Raw genomic sequence first — 10,261 nt, forward strand, 5'->3', positions numbered from 1 at the left:
TACGCGAGAAGAGCTATCACTATGAGTGAGAGCGGAACTATGCAGTACATGAGGTGGCGGTTACGAGTCCTCTCTCGCGCTAGTGTGATCCTCAAGTAACTAGCTTCTCCTTCTTGTCTTCTTTTGAAGCCTTTATGGCTGGCGCCCAAGAACCCATTCACTTGCGCCTGACACTGATGCCACTCGTTGTACACCCCCGGAACCTTCCCTTTGTACACGACATAGCACTTCCATCTCGCCATCAAGAAACTAGGTACCTGTTAGAGATGCATGTTCATGAAGAGGATGTACAATCATATATATGCAACAAAATATACTAGAGTAACACCGAAAAAGAAAGGGTTAGCAACTAGATGCATCATACAGTATGCAAATTAATTAACTTGAGGTACATAGGTCATCGTACGCAAACTAACAAAGTAGCGTTACGCAAGTTCGGCAGGGACCATGGACATCACAAAGTTTCATCGCTACAAAAGGTATACAAGGTCAACCGACACATATCATCGTCATCGGCATCATAAATCACTAGAAGTTCCATCCTTCCATATCATCGAGGATGGACCCTAGCTTCTTGAACGGCGTGAGGTCTAGACGTTGCATGCCTATGCGAGTTCGGACGTCAGCTCGCGATATAGGGACGTGGTGGAACATCCCCTTCTCATCGACGACTTCTTTCATGATGATCGTCGCAATGTCGCTTTGGATGCGAAAGAAGTCATCTCTAAGTTTATAATCTGCTTCTCCATGAGATTCTAGCCACTTGTGGATATGATCATCATTTCTGCTTCTCATGTGAAGCTTTTGGTGATCCGTGTTGAACTGAATCATGAGATGGACAATGTAGAATCCAGCCTTCTTGCTTGGTTTTGGGACATGGATGCAGGAGAAGTTAGTTTTATGCGCAAAACCCATCTTCTTGTTCCTTTGTTTCCTGATCTGCATGTGGCCACCTCTAATGCTGATGCCTTGGAGAGCATCATCTAGAATATTCATTATGTGGGTGTAGTCTTTTTTCTCGTAGTCTCTGGAAGGGTCAAAATACACGGCGTGGGAGACTTGCGGGTAAAGAACGATAAGGACGGCGCGCCCGTTGCTGCGGGGAAAAGACACCTCAAATTATTCCCCATAGAGAGAGAAGGAATGATTGAAATGTATGAAAGGGTTGTCCAGAGCTGACTTACTTTGGATGATAAGGCACGAGGACAATTTCCCGGTCCTTATTCTGTACCATGAAGTTTTGGAGGTACTCCCTAGCAGTTTCACGCTCAAAGTCGCCGAGACTCAAGAAAGACTCGTGCATGTAGTACGGATCCGCCACACAGATTTGCGAGACTTCTTCACTCTTCATGACAGAGCTCATATGTAGCGCAAAAAGGCGGACGATTGTAAAATCGAGCCACCTTGTCAGAAACATCTCAAAGATATGGTCAAACCGCAGGAAGAACACCTCCGCGGGCCGTGTCTCAACATAGCACTTCCCCTCAGGCACACGAGCCGCGTATGTCGGATATCCTGGATCCTTTGAGGCTAGTAGGCTTTTCTCAGTCGACAACACATGGTCGTGCAGTCTCCTGAGATCCCCTGATAGTGCCTCCAGCGGTTTCGGCGGTAGCATCGGCTCGCCTGTGAGATGGAACATGGCCGCACCTTTCACGGGTACATGCTCTTCAGAATGCATCGTCTGGCTGCTATGTGCTCTGGCTTGTTTGGAGGCAGCTATCTTCCCCGATCTCTTTCTCTCCTTTTTCTTGGGAACACCTTCTAGACCCTTCCTTAACCCCTGCCCCAGTGTTCCCGGGCTAAGTACTGTATGACCCTCGCGCCCGGCTAGTTGAGCCTGTGTTGAGGCGGCATCTTCAGGCGTGTCCTGTGAGGATTTCATGAAGAGAGACTTTTTGCAATCCCTGCTACGACCTTCCTACCCGGGCATATCATCCATATCCTCATTAGCAAGCTGATAGCCTGATTCGTCATATGGTTGGCTCATCAATTCTATGTCACAGTCATACGCGTTTGTATTGAGGAAATCCATAGGGTCGACCTCCGTCTCATCATCCATTCTCTATTCTACAGGACAAATTACATCAGCCAGTACTATTGCACCCCCTTCATCATGTCGTCAACCGCTCTCACCCGACACTACAGGAGCTGGTTATTGCGTAGGCGGGGTGGTGGTCTCCGCACATGCTTGTTGATGTGTGGTTATTGGTGTGCTCTCGGCCGGCTCCAGATGAATAAGATTCTTCGGCCATAGCAGCACCCAACCCTTGCAGCTTCCAATCCGCGGCGGGGTCTCGTCGTCCGCTCCCACATGCTGTACTGGAGGAGGCAAATCCTCGTGCCCCGATTTCACACTGAACAAGCTAACCCTGAAGTGCCCAGCGGGGATCGGCTGGTTGTGGAACGTGGGTTGCGCAGTCGGTGTCGATGTCGGCGTCAGTACCATCATCGAGGCGGACCTGCAAACCTTGCTTAGCAGTCAAAAAGTCGAGGTAGTCTTGTTCACCCTGATAATCCATCTCGTATGCATCTTGGTCAGAAGGCCCAGTTTCTTCGTTGTTCGACATGTTTCCTATGATTAAGTGTCCTCATTTATTTCTAAAAGTATGAACAAATGAGAAATGACATAAAAAAGAAATCTATGTGCCAGCACTCGATATGCCAACTATGTAGCACAAATCATGCCTTTATTCATGGGAAATATCGGCATGACCTTTGCTAAAAAATGGACATATCGAGCGCCTAAAATTCACCGGAACGGAAATGAATCAACATTCCGGCATAACATAGGCCACTCGGATCATTTACCAAAACATGACATGTCCAAAACATGACATATCCACATATCACATGTCCAGTTCAAATTTTCATATAAATTCAGCTAATTTTGAAACCTATCTAAATTCATAACTAAATAGATAACCTAATTAACATAACTAAAACCTAAGTAAATTAACAGAAGAACCCTAGCTAGCAGAGAGGGGGGGGGGTGGTTTACAGAGGGTGCAGGGGCGAGGAGGCAGGCCCGACGACGGCCGAGGTTGGGAGGGGAGGAAGCAGAGGAGGGAGGCGAGGGCCGACGGGTCGGGGGCGAGCGCGCCGGGGTCGGGGGCGAGCACCTGGGTCGGGGGTGAGGGCCGGGGCCGGGTCGGGCGCGGCGGTGCGACGGGGGGAAGAGAGTGGGGATTTGGGGGAAAAGAGGCGGGATGAAGCAGGGAGAGTGAGGGAGTCCTGGATTAGGGGGTCTCCGGACAGCTGGACTATCTCCATTGGCCGGACTATTAGACTATGAAGATACAAGATTGAAGACTTCGTCTCGTGTCTGGATGGGACTCTACTGGGCGTGGAAGGCAAGCTAGGCAATACGGATATGGATATCTCCTCCTTTGTAACCGACCTTGTGTAACCATAACCCTCTCCGGTGTCTATATAAACTGAAGGGTTTTAGTCCGTAGGACAACAACCACAACATACAATCATACCATATGCTAGCTTCTAGGGTTTAGCCTCTCTGATCTTGTGGTAGATCTACTCTTGTACTACCCATATCATCAATATCAATCAAGCAGGACGTAGTGTTTTACCTCCATCAAGAGGGCCCGAACCTGGGTAAAACATCGTGTCCCCTGCCTCCTGTTACCATCCGGCCTAGACGCACAGTTCGGGACCCCCTACCCGAGATCCGCCGGTTTTGACACCGACATTGGTGCTTTCATTGAGAGTTCCTCTGTGTCATCGCCGTTAGTCTTGATGGCTCCTACTATCATCGATAGCGATGCGGTCCAGGGTGAGACTTTTCTCCCCGGACAGATCTTCGTATTCGGCGGCTTTGCACTGTGGGCTAATTCACTTGGCCATCTGGAGCAGATTGAAAGCTACACCCCTGGCCATCAGGTCAGATTTGGAAGTTTGAACTACACCGCCGACATCTGCGGAGACTTGATCTTCGACGGATTCGAGCCACAGCCGGGCGCGCCGCACTGTCACGATGGGTATGACCTAACTCTGCCGCCGAACAGTACCCCAGAGGCCGCGCCCGCATCTGCTCCGACCCTTAGCTCGGAGCCAACTACTCCAATCGAGGACGGGTGGTTAGACACCGCCTCAGGGGCTGCAGTCTCAACGACGGTCGAGCTGAACACCAGCCTAATCCTCTGCGCAACCCGTGACCCCAAGGTGCCAGACTCTTTTTCTGACTCCGAACCGCCCGCGCCCCGGCCAATCGATTGGGCGCCAAGCATGGAATTCACCGCCATGGATATCTTTTAGCACTCGCCCTTCGATGACATTCTGAATTCACTAAGGTCTCTCTCTTTGTCAGGAGAGCCCTGGCCGGATTATGGCCAACAGGATTGGGATGCGGACGACGAAGAAATTTGACGCCCACCCACCACCCACTTAATAGCCACTGTCGATGACTCAACTGACATGCTCGACTTCGACTCTGAATACATCGATGGTATGGATGACGATGCGGGAGGCGAAGAGGAACCACTGCCCACAGGGCGCTGGACGTCCACCTCATCATATGATGTATACATGGTGGACACACCAAAAGTAGACGACGACGAGGAACAGAAGGATGCTTGTTCCCTCGAGAAGCAGTCAAAGCGGCGGCGCAAGCGCCGCCCCAAATCCCGCCTCGGCAAAAATAACGATCATACAGACCCAGCGTTGGAGCAGGGCGAACCACCGCCGGACCACGGCAATACGGAGAATCAAACCGGACAAACCAATTCTGTCAAAGATGATAGTCCGGACGACATAACGCTGGACAAGCACCCGGAGCAGCAGAATGCCCGCCAAAGGCTTGTTGCCACCGCGAGGAGTCTGAAAAAGCAGAAGCAAAGGCTCAAGGCTGCGCAGGACACACTCCAAATTAGATGGAGTAAAGTACTCAACACAGCAGGGAAGTACGGCGGCAATCGCCCCACCAAGAGCTACCCAAAGCGGAAGTTTCTACCTGAATTCGACGAGGAGGCCTCAGACCCCCCACAACCAAAAATTAAAACAACCATCTGGCCGGATAGACGACCTCACGGCCAACTTAAAGCGGCAAGCAACACCGCACATAAGCCAATACGCGGTCTACACGAGGGCTCGCATCAAAAGGAGGGCGAAACCAGATCCATCTATGGACCACGCAAGCGTGCTCCAGCATACGATGCAACACAACAAATATCCGAACAACGCGGTACACCCAGATATCAGGGTGCTGCACACCGCCTATGTTTCACCGATGAGGTGCTGGACCATGAATTTCCAGAGGGATTCAAACCCTAAACAAAGAGGCATACGATGGAACAACAGACCGTGGGGGTCTCGATTGAGGACTATATCCTCCATATTCACATGGCTCGGGGAGATGATCTCCACGCCATTAAGTATTTACCCCTCAAACTCAAAGGGCCAGCTCGGCACTGGCTTAAGAGCCTCCCCGAAAGCTCCATTGGAAGTTGGGAAGAGCTCGAAGACGCCTTTCGGGCAAATTTTCAAGGGACTTATGTCCGACCTCCGGACGCGGATGATTTGAGTCATATAACTCAACAGCCCGGAGAGTCAGCCCGAAAGCTTTGGAACAGGTTTCTTACTAAAAAGAACCAAATTGTCGACTGTCCGGACGCCGAAGCCTTGGTAGCGTTTTAAGCATAGCGTCCATGACGAATGGCTTGCCAGACACCTCGGCTAAGAAAAGCTGAGAACAATGGCAACATTAACAAGCCTCATGACCCGCTTTTGCGCGGGCGAGGATAGCTGGCTAGTCAGATGCAACACCAGCGACCCCAGTACATCAAAGTTAGAGATGGAAATAGGAAATCACGGTGCAACCGCAATAACAAACGCCGGAATAAAGAAGACAACCCGAAGAGCACGGCAGTAAACGCCGGATTCAAAAGCTCTCGGCCAGGTCAGCAAAAGCCGCCCTCTAAAGGCGCCAGAGGCGAACTGTCCAGCCTAAACAAAATTTTGGACCAAATATGTCAGATCCATAGCACCCCTGGTAAACCCGCTAATAATACCCACAGAGAATGTTGGGTCTTCAAGCAGTCCGGCAAGCTCAACGCCGTACACAAGGGGGAGGATACACCAAGCGAAGACGAGGATGAGCCTCTCAAGCAAGACACTGGGAAACAAAAGAAATTTCCACCAGAAGTCAAAACAGTAAACGCGTTACACGTGATCAAGGGAAGAAACAAAATGGCACTCCCAGAAAAATATGCCCAAGGGCCTATCACCGCGGAGTCCTGCCACTGGTCGTCTCAACCGATCACTTTCGACCATCGTGATTACTCAGTAAGTATTCGACGTGCAGGATGGGCTGCCCTGGTATTAGACCCAACTAGACCATGATGGCGCGCGTTGCTGCGCCCTTTCATTTGTAAGTTTAGATGATATGATTTTCTATAAGTATACTGAGGTAAAAAAGATAGAAGTATTTGTAACTTAGGAATTTCAGGAATTTCAATGATAGAGATTGCAATTTAAATGTATCATTTCTGCAGAAAATGTCAAAAATTTGTAGCATACGGACAACAAGATTTAATATACTCATACTGTAACAAAATATAAGATGTTTTTTTGACAATATGGCAGTGTAAAAAAGTATTATATTAAATTACGGAGGGAGTGTATTATAAGATTTTTCGCCATGCACATCCATTATTTAATCTCAAGATGATATAATGGCTCAGTCTCAAGAAGGTGCTCATAGGGGTAGGGTTTGTGTGTGTTTTCATTGGGATGAGTGTATATGCGTATATATGAGCGCCATCTGTACAGTGTTCTGATAAAAACATATATAAGAAGTCAACTAAAAGCGGTTTGTTATTTGCAAGTCCATCATGCTCTCTTAAACAATAGACTAAGAAATTTAGCAGTTAACAAAATATTCATCCAATCAAAGCTTTTTAGAATCATAGTAATCAACCATAATTTTATTGTGAGGTCACATTTATGAGCTATCTTCCATGCAAATTAAGAAATTAACACAGAGAAGTCCTATTATGAGCCCGAGCTGAGATGGTCTCATTATCCTTCCCGTCCAAGCGCTTCCAGATTTGCATTGCACCAGGTATATGGCAGTGTATTCGAAATAATATATGCATGGCGTGGCCCACCTACTGACCAGCATTAATGTGACGTCTCCGCTACCCGTTTGCCGGCTTGGACGCTTCTTAACGATACAGGCCGTTACCCTACCGTTCTGAACCAACGGACGCCGTCTTCATCGGCCCATTTACTCCCACCTGTTCTTGCTTGTACACATTGGCAAACTCTGGAAGTGTCAAGTGCGGTGTACACAAATAATTCCTCTGCACCCAAATCCAAATTCAGTAACTCCCAGTTCTGCAGCATGAAAAACAGTTTCACTTCACAATTGTTTTCCATGCAGACATCGCAAAAGCAGACCAAAATGCGGCAGGACAAACAATCTTCAGTAATCCATAGACCGACCTGCACACCTCATCACCTCTCAGATTGCTCACACACAGAGATCATGAAAACAAACCACATAGCATTCCCTTGGAGAGTACATGCATAGGAGCTCAACGGTGCAACAACAGCAGATCAATACAACACCAAAACAATACATGTGAAATGGATCATCGTCAGTTACGACTCTAAAAACTGTATCTCGAATTACATAATGAACAGTTCAGATCCGCACTCACAACTTTCCCTTCTCTGCAGTCCAAATCACATTCAGCTACCTCTGCATGTACATTCTGATGTGTCAATACGAGAATGGATTCCTATACATTTGATCCTTATGATAATGGGCCAGGTGTGCTGGCAGTAGGCTTCCTTTGTCCACCTCTTCACTATATGTTTGACTGGAATCTGATTCACACGGATAAAATCGATGGCTTACATTTCAGGAATAGGACAGTTCATTGATAAAACTGAACAAAGTTTCAAACCATACGGGGACACATTTTCATGGTACTCACCAAGCATGCGCAGACGATATCCTGCATGCAATACGTCCTCTCTACACTCAATCTGCTCTTCCAATACCTTATGCCAAAATCATTCTCCCATGAATATATGTTGTAAAAATTGTACGCCTCTCCGAGGGAGTCGAAACTTGTATCTACTGTGGTACAATCACATTCTCTGTAGGGTTCTATGCAAAACCCCTCATGGCTTTTAGGCAGTCACGCGTGACAGGCACAGTGTCCTGCAAGGCTGTGCTGCACCTATGATTGTTCAGAAACAAAAGGCAGTCACGTGCGATGGGCATGGTGTCTTTACCCTGCAAGCCAACTGTGTTTTTTGGGGAAGCAATAGCTTATATTACTTGACCAACAACAGCAAGTTCATGCTGTATACAATTGTTGAGAGATGCCGGGACCTAGTAGAACCGCGCACACTCCGGCAAGGAGCTAGAAGCATGTTTGGCAGTTAAATGTGCAGCTAAATTTAACTCAAGCCTTACAAAGCTGAACTGGAAAATAAGAAAAAAGAACCACTGAGCTCTTGGATTTCAAGGAGAATAGGTAGAACAGAAGCACGATTCTTCTTGTGGCTTTTCCATATCTCAATCAAACCCTCACAATCTGTTTTCAGGTGAACATTTGTTTAATAATCTCTAATGGGTTTAAACTTTTTACTGTCGACTATACTAAAAAAATCATCATTTGACAGAATAAAAACATGACTCAACCGAATAGCATTTTCATAATGTACATGAACAATACTTACTGGAACATTCGAGACTTTCATGGGGATATAAAGCTACTTTTGGTCATCCATCAAGCGGAGCCGAAAGAGAACAGAGATGGCTTCAAAAGTTCAAATCCTTGACAGAAGGTGCTCCAAGATTCTTCCTGAACTTGTTGTGGCTATCATTGGGACGCCTCTCCACCTTTATTAAATAAAAAATATGCATATATATGCAGAGTAAGAAGATGGATTTTGTTCATCGATCTTACTTATAAAGCAATCATCAACATACAAAACAAAGGCAAATATAGCATGATTTTTTCTAATCACAGGGAGCAATCAGCCTACCAACACAGGCGCATATCTATGAATTTTCAAAATGCATACACCAAACATACTACAAACACCAGTACATAATTTAGTAATTTCCTTACTACAGAGATCAACCAGCCTGAAAACATAGGCTCTCGTATAGTAAAAATTATCTAAATACAGGGAGCAAACAGTCTACAACCACCAGTACATAAATCAGAAATCTTTTCACTATATAGAGTAATTAGCCTGCATCCGTACTTTCAGAGACTACAGGCTCCTGAATTTTGTGAATGCAGAGAACAAATCAGTGTGCAAACACAGGCACATACAGCAGGAAATTTATTAATGCAGACAGCAACCCGCACTTGCTCTAATTGCATGATATATTCAGTCATTTCTACTTCCATTTTCTAAGTCACAGAATATCGGATGGAAGTCAAAGTTTCTACTTCACCAACCTTTTGTTCCACCCCGGTGCTTGGGGATTCATCTTCCCCGTCGACAGCTCCGACTTTGGTGGCGAGCTCTCCCTTCTGTTCGCCGCCGCCTCCTTTGCCAAGAAGATTTGTGCTTCGCCGCTGTCCACCGCCGTTGCGCTGCCTCCCGCTCCGCCTGCAATGCCACTTGCAGATCCGCCATGGCAGAGACATTGACAACCACAGGAACCGGCTCCCCTACCTCCTCAAGCAGACTAAATCTGAATCTTGCAACAAATCCATCTCTAGATCAGCTAACAAGAGGGCTACAAAATGGAGGCAGCATCCCTGGAAAAAGCAAAGATCCATGCACCTGCTAATTAGTTGCACCAGAAACTCCATGGCGGCATGCCGGCGACGCCAGTTGCCTCCGTCCCCGGGTCTTCAGCTTCCAAATGACACACGTCGTAGCCGAGAAGAATCACGGTCCTGCCCTCAATTCGTTTCTGCTGCCATCACTACACGGAAAGCGAATTTCCTGGTCCATGGATCAGACGGGGACGCGGGCTCTGATCCACACGGCTCACCACGCGAGACCGACGGCCGTCCGCACTATCCTCAGATCCGTCAAACCTGCCCCGCAGTAATGGCCCACCACCCAGCGCTGCCGCATACGTATTTCGCTACAGCGCTCGATTTTCTCGCGAACCGCCTGCGCGCGTATAGAACTCTGGCACAGATCCACGAGCGCTAACTGACGACGTAGATAACGAGCTCATTTGAGCTCGAGCACAATTAGTCCGCGTCCATTAACACAAGTGAAAATTGAATAGGCTCTTCGTCTGAATGGAAATCCAAGT

The 10,261-nt window shown here is 47.6% G+C and overlaps 1 long non-coding RNA gene across 1 annotated transcript; it reads right to left on the reverse strand.

The window, feature by feature from the left end:
* Window positions 1-8,666: 8,666 nt before the first annotated feature.
* On the reverse strand, window positions 8,667-9,933 carry LOC125526446 (uncharacterized). Its single transcript, XR_007291681.2, has 3 exons — window positions 9,775-9,933; window positions 9,444-9,682; window positions 8,667-8,872 (listed from the first exon to the last, which is right to left on the reverse strand). It is a non-coding gene; the product is annotated as an uncharacterized LOC125526446 (long non-coding RNA).
* Window positions 9,934-10,261: the final 328 nt, after the last annotated feature.

This window comes from Triticum urartu, chromosome 7A (genome assembly GCF_056163025.1).
Source record: "Triticum urartu cultivar PI428250 chromosome 7A, HENAU_Tu73, whole genome shotgun sequence".
Classification (NCBI taxonomy): domain Eukaryota; kingdom Viridiplantae; phylum Streptophyta; class Magnoliopsida; order Poales; family Poaceae; genus Triticum; species Triticum urartu.